Source organism: Propithecus coquereli, unplaced genomic scaffold (assembly GCF_000956105.1).
Source record: "Propithecus coquereli isolate 6110/MARCELLA unplaced genomic scaffold, Pcoq_1.0 Scaffold66, whole genome shotgun sequence".
Classification (NCBI taxonomy): Eukaryota; Metazoa; Chordata; class Mammalia; order Primates; family Indriidae; genus Propithecus; species Propithecus coquereli.
The window spans coordinates 317853-332994 of record NW_012152618.1 but is presented as its reverse complement, the minus strand read 5'-3'; the positions used below and the strand labels follow the sequence as shown (position 1 = coordinate 332994).

General features: G+C 38.8%; 1 protein-coding gene across 1 annotated transcript in view; it reads left to right on the top strand.

Annotated features, from left to right (window-relative positions):
- The window catches only part of CHRM3 (cholinergic receptor, muscarinic 3), a 305806-nt gene that overhangs the window by 59251 nt on the left and 231413 nt on the right, over positions 1 to 15142 (top strand). Inside the window, exon 2 of the mRNA XM_012660182.1 lies at positions 14677 to 14739. The gene's annotated coding sequence lies outside the window, so the exon portion shown is untranslated. The remainder of the gene's footprint in view (positions 1 to 14676; positions 14740 to 15142) is intronic.

Below are 15142 nucleotides of genomic sequence, written 5' to 3'. Positions count from 1 at the left end.
GGCTAATTTTTTCTATATATTTTTAGTTGTCCAGCTAATTTCTTTCTTATTTTAATAGAGACGGGGTCTCACTCTTGCTCAGGCTGGTCTTGAACTCCTGAGCTCAAGCGATCCTCCCACCTCAGGCTCCCAGAGTCCTAGGATTGTTACAGACGTGAGCCACCGTGCCTGGCCGTCCTTTAATTTGTATTTTAATTGGTATGTCAGAAGACACAATATCACATAACATTAACCAGGATTTGCTTAATTTTTAGTAGGTAATTTTATTAATTTGTACATGGCTTTAGTGCACTCTTTTTTTATTGAATTGTCACTTTTATAAAACAAGGTTTTCAAGACTTTTTGAGTTTTGGAAAGTCCCCTTTATGATTTAAAACTTGTCCTTAAATCAGAAAATATCTTTTTCTCTGTTCTGTAAATTGTGTGCTCTCCTCTTCAGACAGATAAGAAAAAGCAATCAAACCCACAGATAAACAGACACCAGCCTGTTCCTCACTGCTTGCCAACCTCACTTTTCACTAAGCACTGAGAAATGTCGACTCGGACAGGGTGGAGTTCCGGCACTCCCAGCAGCAGTGAGTTTCCAGTTTTGTTCTTCTCCAGGATTTCTTCTCCCATTCTCTACAGGCGTGTACCTAAAAGAATGACCATCATGCCCTCATTCTCAGAGGAGCTTACCCCCTACTGTGTGTGTCCTTGTAGAGTGGGGTGGGACTGACTCGCCACGCAGCTGTGTAGAAGAGCACAGTGGTCAGGAGCTCCGCGGTGTAGCCGCAAGACCCAGATTCAACTGTGACAGTGCCGCTTGCTGACCGGGCCATCTTGAGGAAGCTCCTTAGCATTTCCAGACCTTAGTTTCCCCTTCTCGATTACAGGGACGATAATAACACTCCGCTCGGCCATACACAGAATTATCAGGAGGATTTCATGGGGTAATTCATGAACACTGCCTGGATTAAGTAAGCACCAGAGATGCATGCTATTTTTCTTTCTTGGACATAAACTCAGGATTAGGAGAATGGTGCTGAAAACTCTACCACAGAATAGGCAGATATGGTTTGGGATGTCCTTTCACCATTTTCCATATGGCTCTCCCAGCACTCCTAGGAGGACCTAAGCGGGGAACAGAGAGGGGAAGCCCAACGTTTCGCTCTGCCAGGAACAGACTGTGTGCACGAGCAAAGACCAAACGTTCGATCACCCTGAAGGCTGTTTCTGCCTTGTTCAAGATTATCTCTCACAAATGAGTAGTAACTTAGAGCAGAACAAGTAATTTCAGAGCAACAAATTATGTAATTTTTTTAAAAAAGAGAATTAAGACAATGTTACATCTCTATGCATATTTAAATATAGGGTTTGTAGTTACAGAAAAACAATGATCACACAGCACATGTATTTGAAATGTCTCCCAATCTTAAATACCACATAATAAAGCAGAATTCACGGTCAGCCCCCCTGACACGCACAAAAAGTAGAAGCCTTAGGGGTACAGGCTCCAGCGGAGTAATGTTAGATGATGAAAGTAGATACAGGGACATGAACACAAAGGAGCCGTAAGCTAAATACTTCGAGAAGAAAAACAAATGTCTGCCACTTAGTCTGTGTGTATCTGTGTGCCTGTCTCTGTCTCTCCCCCTGACGGTCTGTCTTTCTGCTCCTGTGTGGTTTTGACTCTGTCTCCTCCTGCCTCACTCTGTTTCTCTTTCACTGGATCTCTGGATCTCTGTCCTTTTCGCTCACACGTGTGCACGACTCCCCTCATTAATCGGAAACGTAAAGTGTTGACAACAATAGTGAAGAAGGATACAGTCTCGCAGTTACGAAAAAAAGAAAAGAGCAGGATCATTCAAATATCCGTGTATCCAACCTGTGCTTTCTTAAAGGCCAAGTCTTGTGACTTAGAGTGATGAGTCGTATTTATCAAAAAGTGAGTCTATCAGAGAGTCTGACTTGTGCAGAAATGCAGAAGCTGGGGGAGAGGCTGCTTATTTCGAAAATATTCACAATCATATTGATCCCTTCGGACTAAACACATGGGAACACCAGTTGGAGAACATTATGAGGATGAATAACCTAAAGATACAAAAGAACAATGTTACATATACTATGAAATTTTAAATGAAAATTCAAGTTTAAGGATTCATTACATTATGTGTATGATGTGGGATAGTGACTGTCAGGGTATGCTGGAGGACATGGACATGCTTGTTAGAATTTCTATGCTTATTTACAAAATAAGTTTATACTGGGCCCTGAAGAAAGAAACCCTCGACTTAAATTCCTGCAACCTTTCTTTCCTTGTACCTCAGATTCCCAATGATTCATGCCTCCTTTTAGATAGTAAAAACCTCGCTTTTACCTTATCCAACAAAACATGTTTTTCTCTCAGGATAGCTGATATCATATGTGATTAAATAACAACAGTGTGGGTTGTTTTCTTTCTGTTTTTTTTTTTTTTTTTTCCTTTTTTTTAAGAGACAGAGTCTCACTCTGTTGCCCAGGCTGGAGGGCAGTGGCGCAGGCATAGCTCCCTGCAGTTTCAAACTCCTGGGCTCAAGTGATCTTCCTGCATCAGCCTCCCTAGTAGCTGGGACTACAGATACATGCACCACATCTGGCTAATTTAATTTTTATTATTTTTTGTAGAGATGAGATCTGGCTGTGTTGCCCAGGCTGGTCTTGAACTCTTCGCCTCAAGAGATCCTTCCACCTTGGCTTCCCAAAGTGCTGGGACTGCAGGTGTGAGTCACTGCACCTGGCCAATAGTGTGTTTTAATTCACACAAAGGTGGAAAGGATTTTGTAAGTTGCAGATATATTTACATTTAGAGTACTTTTAAAACCCAAGAGGAGTTTCTAATTGCCCAAAATTCAGAAAATATCTTTCAAAGTAATGACTGTTTCAGATACAGTAGGTTTGATGGAATTTTAAAGAGGAAAATGAAATACAAAGGTATTATACGCAGATAAAAGGCATGGAGACTTCCAAATAAGCCAGGCATGGAGCTTACAGCTGGGCAGATACCCTGAAGAAAGAAAGATATGCGAGGTGAGGCTCTGAAGGAGCCTGCTATTGCTGCCACACTTTGGGCACTTCCTCTTTAAATAATAATAGTAACATTCGGTTACTGAACACTTATTATGTGCCCAACATTTGCTATACACTTTACGTATGCTATTTTATTTCATACTTCAAAAAATTGTGTGAGGCAGGCACCTCTATTTCACAAAAACTGAGAGTCGCTGGAATCTAAGATCCAGGCAGACTTTTCTAAGAGAAGACACAGATACTTCCACATTACCAGCTATAAATCAGGGGAAAAAACTCCCCCCCTGGTCCAACGCTGGGGCCTCCACCAAGTGGCAGAAGTGACACTTCCTTTGATCTGCTGGCATTGGACTGCAGGAATCTTCCAGTGCTTTTCTGTTTTAGAAAGACCAAGTGATAGCCTTGGTTATTAGAATGCATTGATTGTTCAGCCACACATAGGCAATATACAACTTACACAGCTTTGATAGTTATGTGCAGGATTTTAATCTGATACTCACAAATTAACTAAAGAGAGTGAAAATATTAACTAAAGAGAAAGAAAAATGATATTATATGAATAATACTAATACCTCCATTATGATAGTGCCACAACCCTGATACAATCGATAGTACGCCCTTTTGCACCACAACCTGGACTCAAAAGGAAGGCAGTTCTTTCACGCTCAATGCGGCAGGTGTTTCTTCCTGAAGTTCTGATCTGGTAGGACCTTTTCTTACATGCCACTTCTATAGTGAGATGCTGCACTCTGTATACAACTTTTGAAAATGATTCCTAAATCAGAGCCCAGAGCCTTCCTTCTGTTTCTTATCTTTCTCTCCAATAACCAATCTAATCTCTCAACATGTTTTTGCCTCTGTATATCTTCTTTAAAAAAAAAAAAAAGTGTTACTTAAAAACCAACGAATGCTCATTGTGAACAGTTTGGAAAATAAGTGAAAGCACCTAAATAAATAAATAAATAAAAATTATTATCAACTCCCAAGTTAAAACCGCTATTAACATTTTGATCTGCAAGTTGAACTATACAAAATTGCTGGTCATTTATTTTTTGACTTGCTCACTCAGCAAATTCATTTGGTTAAGCCTAAATTTTCTGTACGTCTTTTAAAGATTATTTTGTGTATATATTTGTGTTTATAAGATTGTGGGTATGTTGACCACAAAACTTTAAGTTGTCTGGGCTTTTTTCCCCCACTTAATATAATATAAAGGAAATTTTACCACGCGACTATTTTTTAAGAATGTAATTTTTAATTGAAGATTTCCTCTTAAGATGTTCCTTTCTCTGAGCATTTTCTCCATGGATCCAGGGTGTCCTGGGCTCCAGGCAGGCTGCTGTTGAGCAGTGTCTGTTAACCATTTACTAATCAAAGGTATTGCTTAAGCCAGCAGGAAAAAGCTGCACTAACTCAGGATATCTGAGCATTTTCTGAAAGATTTTGAACAAGAAAAACTCAAGGGACTCTGATCAAATATGTTGTTTACACCACCAGCAGTATTGTATTTCCTGAGAACAGCTGTACAATGGGAATTGCCAAAATTATACTTCATCACATCAAAATTGACCTTTCCAAATATTTAAGAGGTTGAAATTTTAGCTAAATACAGTTTCAGGAGCTCATTATATTTTCAAGAGTATGTCTAAGAATGTCATAGTTGCATTTCAAAATGTGGTATTTGAAAATATGTATTTCTAAATAATGTTATCAGATTTTTTATATGTCAAATCGATTAGTTTTTGTTGTGTAATGCAACATGCAGTATTTTCTTTTTAGAAAGGAAAATGTATTTTTCATGATGTTATAGAGTCTATGAAGTATGGGGAAATACTTATCCAAACTCAAGAGCAAATCTATTTTCCAGGTAGGCTAGACTCCGTAGAATAGATATTTTTTCCTATACTGAAGTAGAGAATAAACCTGAGCTGTTTGTGTGATGGCAGCATTTACCGTAGCTCTCCCAAGAACACCTCACATGGCCAAACAAGATTGGGAAAAGCAAGCATCAGAATATGTCTGCCCTTAGGAAATCCACAATGCACAGCTCAGTTTTAACATTTCTGAGTAATCCCATTATAACGATAATTAGTAACTTAGTATTTAACCCAATATTTGAGCAGCGAATCCCTTTTTCGAATATTGTGGAGCTCTTGGGACATCTAGGAAATGAGACGGAATCTAGGAAATGTTGTAAACATCTATGAAGTATCTTGTGATTGCTTGATTTTGCCTACTATCATCTTGGTCACTTATCAATTAGAAGCCAGACAGTACCATTGACTCTTTGCAATAAACAGCAAGAATTAACATTTATAAAGAGGATGAAGTGTTGAAAACCATCTTGAACCTACAATGTGGCATACAAGTATCTATAGTTGTTTATGTGCGTAATTATATACAACATACTATACATGATGTAAAGTTCTAATATTAGTGGCCATCTCCTTCCCCTCCCCCCCCACACACAATTGGTGACAATCTATAAATAAGATCGCCGCTGTAGTGTTCCACTGGAGGTTCTTTTTCTGTCTAGATTGAATAGCTTGTGACAGACCCTTTTATGTTCTCACACTATTATTGTTTCATGACAGTATCACTAAGTATCCTGCTTATCCTGCCTTTTAGAAGCATTTATAAATCTCCTCTGCCTGCAGTTGTTAAGTTTCTTTGTTTTTTCTTTTTTTTTTTTTTTTATCAGCTGTGTTCCTAAGGAGTTTGGCTTAGTTGTAGCACACTTGGAGTTGTGCTATAGTTAAAAATGTACCTAGTGTCACGTTATTATGTATTTCTTCTGGTCTTAACTGTTTGTCTATCTGGGCAGCAATGTGGATGTAGGGCATATTTGGGGCACGCAGTCCTTACCATCCTGTGAAAGAGAGAGGCACATGAATAAATCAGTAGGAATAACTTTTAATTACAAGCAAGAGTGGTAAGCCACAGAGGAAGCTAGAAGCCCAGAGGGGGAGTGTGGAGATGAAGTTTAGAGAGGCTGACAGAGCTCAGTCTACCCCCGTCTACCATGGACAGGGGCTCAGGCCTCATCTTGTAGGAGTTTTGTTTTCAAATCACTCTTTCATTAGAATGTAATACATGCCCCTTTAAAAAATACAAAAACAATATATGAAATTTGGAAAAAAAAATCTTAGGGAAAAAATGATGTACATTCCCATCACTTAAAAGATAGCATGTTGACGTTTAGATGTCATATTTCCTTTCCCTTTTATTTTATTTTTTTTTATGAGGTATAGTTACTTTATCATTCCTCCAATGTAAATGGGTGGTTTTTAACTTCAGGCTGTGGGTGAGGAAACCAAGGCACAAAGTCAGGACAGCCCAAAGTTCACACTCAGCCACTGCTAAAGAGGAGGCATGAAGACCTCCCGTTGGCAGTGTTGTGAATGGAGAAAAAGAAACAGATACTCTCCAAACAAGCAGATCCTAGACATGGAACAAATTATACCGTCATTGCTCTGTTTTTATTGTTAAGAATATATCTGCCTGCAGAGCTTTTTAACTAAATCAACATTGTTACTAATTCTTATATGTTAATCAATTTCCAAGTGTAGTTGATGAGAATGGCTGTTCAATTACAAAGCAAAGATTCTGGATTGAAAATTTCACTAGTGGTTCTTTAAGGCTGCGGTCCCCAACCCCGGGCCGCAGAGGGCACCTGTCCACAGCCCGCCCAGAACCTGGCCACACACAGGCCTGCGGCAGGCAAGCCCCGCCTGCACCCACAGCCGCTCCCCATTGCTCGCATCGCCTGAGCCCCACCCGCCCGTCAGATCAGCGTGGGCATCGGACCCTCACAGGAGTGCAAACCGCTCTGCAAACTGCACGTGCGGGCGATCCAGGTTGCGCGCTCCCGGTGAGAATCCAAAGCCTGATGATCTGAGGGGCAGCCAAGGCCTCCCAACCCCACTTCCGTGGAAAAACTCTTTCGCAAAACCCGTCCCTGGTGTCAAAAAGATTGGGGACTGGTGGGTGTTTCTCTGGTTCCTAATGGAACTATCTTTATAAAAAAAATCTAAATTCCAGGTACGTTTTTCCCTTTATTATTTTTTAAGTTTTAATTATTATAGGTACATAATAGTTGTATATCTTTATAGGGCACATGTGATGTTTTGATGCAGACATGCAACGTGAATTAATCAAATCTGGGTAACTGGGGTATACATTACCTTAGGCATTTAACATGTCTTTGTCTTAGGAACACTCCGATTCCACTCTTTTAGTTATTTTGAGGTACATCCTAACTTATTATTGATTATAGTCACTTTGTTGTGCTATCAAATATTGTTCATTCTATCTAACTACATTTTTGCAACTATTCCCTTCCCCATTTTATTTCCCCTTACCTGCCAGCCTCTGGTAACCGTCATTCTACTCTCTGTCTCCATGAGATCAATTGTTTTTAATATTTAGCTCCCACATATGAGTGAGAACATGTGAGATTTGTCTTTCTGTGCTTGGCTTATTTCACTTGACATAATGTTCTCCAGTTTTATCCATGTCATTTCAAATGGCAGGATGTCATTCTTTTTGTGGCTAAAGCAGTATGGAGATTCCTCAAAAAACTGAAAATAGAACTACCATATGACCCAGCAGTCCCACTGCAGGGTATATATCCAAGGGATGGGAATTCAATATATCAAAAAGATATCTGCATTCCCATGTTTATTGCCACACTACTCACAGCAGCCAAGATTTGGAATAAACCTAAGTGTCCATCAACAGATGAATGGATAAAGAGATTGTGGTACAGATACACAATGGAACACTTTTTTCCCTTTAAAATCAGTTCTTTGAACCCCTGTAAACACTATTATTTGGTGGCTCTCTATAACACTGGTTTGACCAAAGATGCTCGTTCCTGGCTTTTATGTTCATGTTGTGACTTAACAAGGTGGGGAGGAAGGAGAGGCTGGGATTTAAGGACCGTAATTATAAGCCACCTGAGTTGGGATTGCTGAAAGGTTACCAGAAGGAAAAGGGTGATTAACATTTCCAAGTGTTTGGACTGAGCCATCTCTGGCTGAAAAATGACATTTTAAGAATATAACATTGTTTATAAAAATCAAGGAGCTTCAAAACTGGACCTTTTCCTTTGTTATAGATTTTTTTTAACTTTTAAAGATTACAGGAAACCATTTGATGGGTTAGACATTTTTAAAATTATGGCTTTATGGAAAAAATTAATAGCATTGACTTTTAGCTCAGGATGTGTTTTCTACATAGAGCAACTTACCAAATGGAGTGTTTAGTAGTTTCACGCAATATGACACAAAACCTTTTAAAATTCTTTCTCTGAATAATCATTACTGTTGTTTTCCCAAAATGCATTTTCCAAGGGTTATCTCCCTCTTATGCCACGGCACTAGAACATTGGCCAAAGATTGTTTACAGTCTGCCACAAATGCAACTCCCTGTGGCCGGTAGATACTCTGAGAACATTGTTTTTCTTGTCAAAAATTAGATACTAGATAGATACATATACAGATAGAAATAGATACATGAACAGATAGGAAGAATTATGGTGAGGAAGGAGGAAATAAAATTGCTACAACCTTTTTTTTATTTCAGAGTATTATGGGGGTACAAGCGCTTTGGCTACAAAATTTTTGATAAGTAATCTAGCAGTATCTATTAAAATTTAAAATGTAAATGCTCTGTGACCCATAACTCATAGTTTTAGGAATATATAACTCCATATATACAAGGATTATTATTGCTACATTGTTTATAACAAGGACAAAAAGCAACCATAATTCTATAAATAGTAAAAGGATTAAATAAATTATAGCACATCCATGCTGAGGTAGCTTTACTATCTCTTGCAAAGTTTGAGTTAGATCCATATGGATGGATAGGAAATATATGCTATAAATTGTTTACTGAGAAGGGCATATGCATAGTAATATGAGTGGTAGGGTTACACTACAGGAAATAGGTACTTTTTTTTATTGTGCTTCACTTGATTGCACTTCACAAATGTAGCATTTTTTATAAATTGAAAGTTTGGGGAACCCTGTGTCAACAAGTCTGTTGGAGCCATTTTTCCAACACCATGTGCTGACTTTGTGTCTCTGTGTCACATTTTGGTAATTCTTGCAATATTTCACACTTTATTATTATTAACATTATTATATCTGATATGGTGATGTGTGATCAGTGATGTTTGATGTTACTATTGTAATTGTTTCGGGACACCATAAGCCATGCCCATATAAGAGAACTTAATTGATAAATATTGTATGTGTGTTGACTGCTCCACTGACCAGCCATTTCTCTATCTCTCTCCCTACTCTCTGGCCTCCCTATTTCCTGAGACACAACAATATTGAAATTAGGCCAATTAATAATCAATCCTACAATGGCCTCTAAGTGTTCAAGTGAAAAGAGAAGTCACCTTCCTCAATCAAAAGCTAGCAATGATTAAGCTTAGTAAGGAAGGCATGTCAAAGCTGAGATAGGCCAAAAGGTAGGCTTCTTGTGCCAAACAGTTAGCTAAGTTGTGAATGCAAAGGAAAAGTTTTTAAAGGAAATTGAAAGTGCTAGACCAGTGAACACACAAATGATAACAAGGCAAAACAGCCTATTAGGGTATGGAGAAAGTTTCAGTGATCTGGGCAGAAGATTAAACCAGCCACAATATTCCTCAAAGCCTAACCCTAATTCAGAGTAAGTCTCTAACTCTCTGCAAGCCTATGAAGACTGAGAGAAGTGAGGAAGCTACAGAAGAAAAGTTTTAAATGGGCAGAAGCTGGTTCATGAGGTTTAAGGAAAGGAGCCATTTCCATAACTTAAAGGCATAAGGCGAAGCAGCAAGTACTGATGTAGAAGCTGCAGCAAGCTATACAGGTGATCTATCTAAGATCATTCATGAGGTGGCTACACTAAACAACAGATTTTCGATGTAGATGAAACTGTCTTCCTTTGGAAGAAGATGCCATCTCAGACTTTCATAGCTAGAGAAAAGAAGTCAGTGCCTGGCTTGGAAGCTTCAAAGGGCAGACTGACTCTCTTGATAGGGGTGAATGCAGCTGGTGACTTTAAGTTGAAGCTAATATTCATGTATCATTTTGAAAATCCTAGGGCCCTTAAGAATTATGCTAAATCTACTCTGCCCATGCTATACAAATGGGACAATAAAGCCTGCATGACAACACATCTGTTTACAGCATGGTTTAGTGAATATTTTAAGCCCACTGTTGAGAGCTACGGCTCAGAAAAAAAAAAAATTTTCTTCAATATATTACTGCTTATTAACAGTGTACCTGGTCACCCCAGAGCTCTGATGGAAATGTATAAAATGATTAATGTTGTTTTCATGCATGCTAACGTAACATAACATACATTCTGCAAACCATGAATCAAAGAGTTATGTTGACTTTCGAGTCTTGTTATTTAAGGAGTACATTTCACAAAGCTGTAGCTGCCATAAACAGCGATTCCTCTGAGCGACCTGGGCAAAATCAATTGAAAACCTTCTGGAAAAGATTCACTATTCTAGATGCCATTAGGAAAGTTCATTTTTCATGAAAGGATGTAAAAATATTAACATTAACAGGAGTTTGGAAGAAGTGGATTCCAACCCTCATGGATGACTTTTAGAGTTTCAAGACTTTAGTGGAGACAGTAACTGCAGATGTGGTGGAAATAGCAAGAGAAATAGAATTAGAAGTGGAGTCTGAAGATTGCTACAATCTCATTATGAAACTAATGGATGTGGTGTTGCTTCTTATAGATGAGCAAAGAAAGTGGTTTCTTAAGATGGAATTTACTACTGGTGAAGACACTGTGAACATTGTTAAAATGACCACAAATTATTTAGAATATTACATAAAGTAGCAGCAGAGTTTGAGAGGATTGACTGCAACTTTGAAAGAAGTTGTACTGTGAATAAAGTGTTATCAAATAGCACCACATGCTACGGAGAAATCTTTCATCAAAGAAAGAGTGGGGAATATTTCATCAAAGAATAAATGTGGCAGACTTCACTCTTGTCTTATTTTAAGAAATTACCACGGCCACCCCAACCTTCAGCAAACACCACCCTGATTATCGGGGGTTCGCGACACCCCCGATATAACCGGGTCCCTGGGCAGTGTGTGCTGCAAGAGATGGGAAAGACAAAGACATGGACACAAAAAGTAAGGTGAAAGAGTGTGGGGAAGTCAGGGGACCACCAGCATTCCCATGAGCCAGGTGGTACTGGCCGAAATCTAGTACCCTTTTTATTCTCTTTTTCATGCTATAGATTACAATGATTTCACATGAAAAGCTTGTGAGTTACAATGTGTAGAAGTTTCAAGTCTCCCCCAGAAGTTGTAAGATGTTTTAGCTAATTACTCTTTTATCTACAGAAGCAGGAACACATAGCTCATTACTAAGCACAACTACGCATTCAGGTGTGTGTAGATAGTATCTCTGAACTCAGCAGCAGTGGCCTATTTGATTGAGGAACAAAGAGATTAGAACTTCTTATTGGGAAGTTATCTTCCCATTAACTGAGGCGTTCTACTGAGAAAGGGGAGGGAAGGAACTCAACCTGGTGTTTTAAGAATTGAAGCCTGGCATCCCTTCTCCCCGGCTGACATTTTGCAATCTTCCTCTGCAGCCGTGGGTGGCTTTCATGTCAAGCCACTCTGAAGCATTTTAGGCATGAGGCCCCTCAGGCTTTAAGGTGGGAATCTGCTTTGCTGTACTCCCATATCACTGGAATGTTGCCCCAACTAGGCAGTTAACTTCTGCCCTTGTCTCAGGCTCCTGCTCAGGCAGCATTCCTTTACCTCCTCTCCTCTCATGGCCTCAGAAATGCCCAATGGTCTTATCCCCATCACCTGATCAGATAGCAGCCATCAACATCAAGGAAAAACCCTCCACCAACAACAAGGTTGCAACTTGCTGAAGGTTCAGATGACCTTCAGCATTTTTTTAACAATAAGGCATTTTTAATTAGGATATGTACATTTTTTTAAACATAATGCTATTGCACACTTAATAAACTACAGTAAATCACGAACATAACTTTATATGCACTGAGAAACCAAAAAAATATGTGTGACTTGCTTTATTGTCCTATTCCCTTTATTGCAGTGGTCTCAAACCAAACCCACAATATCTCCAAGTACTACTTTAAAGAGGTTAACAAAATAATACTACCTTTTTCTATATGTGTCTTAAATCAGAGTAATGTTTTATTGGCCTATTGAAAGAATCCTCTCATCTGACCTTCCATGATTATTATTCTGTCTCTAGCTTTGTTTTCCTCTTTATTTGGCTAACTATATCATTATGACAGCAGGCTCAGGAATTGCCAATCACATTTTGATTACATAACTTTTTGAACTTTGTTTAGTGGGGTTTGGAGAAGCCTGTCATCTGTACTTGGAGATTTGAAGCTCACCCCTAAATGAATGTGATGTGAAATTAATTTGCAATAGAATGAATTTGAAGCTAGGATGAAAGCCAGTTCCTTTGCTGGTTTTCAAAATGAATCTTTTGCTGAATCTAATACTGGAAAAACTTTGTCAGAGACACTTCAGAATGTTCAACCTCATTTATTGTTTCCCATTTCATTTAGTGAATAAGACATTTATATTAACAGACACTTTAATGATTGAGCAGTGTTTATTTTTATTTTAACATTAATGGTGCTACTTAATTTTTCATTAGTAAGAGCTATGTAATCACTTATTTAAAATGATGTGACTCTTAACAACGTAGGCATGTTGGGACTCCTAATTGTAAATTAAGCAAGTGTATTTTGGATATTTATTACTTTTAATGATAAAATGTATACAACAAATAGTTACTGAGCAACTATTATGTGCAAGACAGTAGGTTGCTGTGAGAGGACTGGCATATGGTTAAATGGAATTAACTGAGTACTTATCCTTTGAGTCATTAGATTCTACAGGGATATTAGCAATGAAAAATGAATTCTGTGCTCATCAGCATGCTCTAAATGGCATAAAATGTCCCTTTGTTAGAAAAAGACAAGAGAGAGAAATGATTATTTCCTCCCACCAAAGTATTGTTTGATGACTTATCCATCACTCCCTCTAGAATGAGACTGTTGATATGGTTGAATTTGCTCTTGAATTTCCAGGTATAAAGATATTATTTCCTAAGCATGTGCCGGTATCTAAAAGAGGCAAGGTAATTAGTTGAAAGAGATAGAACTGGATTCAAGTTCTGACCTATGGCCACTTATTCCCTCAGCCACAGTTCCCTTTTGTATAAAGTGAATATATCTCAAGGAATTATCAGCTCCAGCCCTTCCTTCCATAAGACACTTCTCAGATTGGGGGTCCAAGGATGGGGGGAGTCTGAGAAGCCTTGCTTGGGTAATTGTGCCCTCCTTTGCTGAAGGTAGGAGAAGGTCTCTGGATTGAGAGTTCCAGCATTTCAAGCAATAGCAGAGGCAGAGGCCCCAAAGACAGGAGGAAGCGATAACGGGGTGTCAAAGTGCTGATGCTCTCTGGGATAGCAGTGCTTCTCAAACTGATGAAGGGTGAAAATACTTTTCTTCCCCCTGCCCCCAAGTCTTTGCATATTAATACTTTTTTAAAAAGACATGCAAAATGCAAATCTATTTTAAAATTATTAATTGCATGTCTGATTGCTAACAAACTCTCTCAATGTTTGCTCTCCCTTTGCGGTGATCTTGTCTCAGACCACATTGACAGGTGCGAGGCTCCACTCTTCCTTGCTGAGGAAAATCCCTGTGCATGCACCTCTGGGATCCCTCCATGTCTCACCTTGCAGTCTCTTCTAGGTCCTCTGCTCCTGTGGCATCACCTTCACCAGTCTGAAGAAATTTCAAGATCTTCCTTTTAAAAATTGAGTAACATCTTACCAGGGGTTCTCACCCTCAAGTTCTTCCGTGGCACTCTGCTGAGTTCAAAGGGTTCATTCCTTTGTGACCCTCTGAACTCAGCGACACCCTTCACAGTGACATACTTCCTTTGTTCTCCAGTGGACCCTGGCACCTCTTTTTCTTTCTCTAGGTCAGTCTTCTGAAAGAGGTGCTTCCCTAAGGTTCTGGACTAGATATCAGGCTCTGTGCACTTCAAAAAGGTGTATTTCAGCATTTGCACTGGAGTTAGGAGGTGTTTACTAAGATTTCATTCTATCCCTTATGGGAGAATGGGCTGATCATAAGATCATTGCGTGTATATATTTTGAATAATGTCTGGGAGATGGTAGCAACCTGGAGCTTCTTAGAGATCATTCTCATGATTTCCCTTTGAAAGTAGACAGTATTAACCAATTTGCTAAAAGAAGAAATCAACCATTACTTATGTGTAAAATTAAGGGATGAGCAACTGCTTTTGTTTTCTCCACTTCTTCTCACTCTATGTCCCTTGCTTGTAACTGGAGCTGAGGCAGGCATGAGGCATGGAGCTATAGAATGAGGGAGTCAATAGCTATATTTCTTTTGTGAGTGACAGGTACCTTAACTTCTCTGACCCTCTGTGTCCTCATTGGTTACATTAGGAGGTTAGGCACCATGATCTATTAAGTCACTTTTCAATTCAAAAGTTTTGTTTAACCTATGACATTCCCTTTCCTGGGGTCTTGGTTACTTATTAACCCCATTTTCTTGTTTTATTCTAGCACTTGTGTTCTGATTAGTGGCCAATAAAATGACATTCAGAACTTCAGCTAAGGTACAGTAAGGTAAGACGCTTTTTCTAGTTGAGTTTTTTGCTTGAAATAAAAGAGACTGATGGCCTGATCTGTGAGAACATATTCATGAGGAATACAAATTTACAAGTTGGGATTTTTCAGCACAATTTATAATTGTTACTGCCAGTCATGCTCAATTTTTGTGACTTAATAAAGCTAGCTAGTGTTCATTTGTTCATCAAATTCAAAAGTATAATATAAAGACATGTTTATTCATATTTGAAATAAGTTAACTTTATTTCAAAAGCTCATTTTTTTTTTTATTTCAGCATATTATGGGGGTACAGATATTTATGTTACTTATGTTGCCCTTGCCCCCCCCCAAGTCCGAGTTTCAAATATGTCCATCCTTCGGGTGGTGCGCATTGCACTCTTTGTGTATGAAAATACCCGT